We start from the raw sequence: 1,120 nt of genomic DNA, 5'->3' as shown, positions 1-1,120 counted from the left end.
CGAAAGGTGAGCAGCTGTATTGATTGAATCACATGCAACTGCTTCTGCATGATGGAACAGTTTGTATCTGCCTACTAAGCTAAAGGTTGGCCTTCTGAACTTACCCCGAACCATAGAAAGAGGCCTGGTGATCTCGTCCTTAAAGATGCCAGCTAAGAAAACCCCACGGAGCAGTTCTGCTCGTTAGCACACAGGGTCACCATGACTCAGCATCCACTCGATGGCAGCGGGTTGTGGTTGTTGCTGTCTGCTGTTTCAGAACAACATTCAGTTGTGGAACTAGTAAACCCGTGGGCACCACAGGACAGAAGCAAACATCTGGATATCATTGCCGAGTCATTGGACGTATACAATGAACTGGAGATTTTTGTGTGTGTGACTGTTTTCCTGAGTTTATTTGCTGAGACAATTGAGCATTTTCTCCCCAAATGTCAATGATCAACTCTCCCAGGAAGTGATATGTGATGGCGAAGTCATGATGCAAAATGGTTGCGTTTCTCTCCTTCCATAAACTCAGGGATCTCTGGCAGCCCAGGTGCAGTTGTCCGGTGCAGCTGCAAATACTGTCCTCTTTCCTGTGTTTCTTTAAAATGTTCAACCACAGTCACAAGGGAGGCCAAGGGTCCCGTATCAATCTCTACTCTTTCTGAGGTGGGATATCAGAAGACTTGAATATCTCTACGCTCAGAAGACTTCGGAGTATTTGGGGGCGGGGGTGGACTCTTTGGCTCTTTTTCTTGGTTGTTGGTATGTATAGTCAGAGATCTTTATCTGATTGTTAGCGTCTTTGCTTTATCTCACAGGTGTGAGACCAGTTTCCATTAGCACAGAAAACAACCAAACAAACTCCTTGTTGTGGAGTCAATGCTGCTCAGCCACTAGCACCTGGACTGTGACTTAGGGAATGCAGCAGGTCAGGCGGGAGAGTTGTTTGTTCTCATCAGAGAGTGAATGAGTCAGTGGTCAGGCTGAGTGGTGTCTGAGGATCACCAAACAGGAACACCTGGACTGCGCTTGCCTTTGCCTTCAGGTCTGCGGAGAACAGTCAGCCAACATTGATTTCTCTTTACCCCTCAGCCAAAGCCTCTGCCTCCTACTGCTGACAAAATGCTAGAGGCAG

This window comes from Echinops telfairi, unplaced genomic scaffold, assembly GCF_000313985.2.
Source record: "Echinops telfairi isolate 266 unplaced genomic scaffold, ASM31398v2 ScPeMD7_3533;HRSCAF=4204_1, whole genome shotgun sequence".
Taxonomy (NCBI): Eukaryota; Metazoa; Chordata; class Mammalia; order Afrosoricida; family Tenrecidae; genus Echinops; species Echinops telfairi.
Note: the sequence above shows the minus strand (reverse complement) of the source record.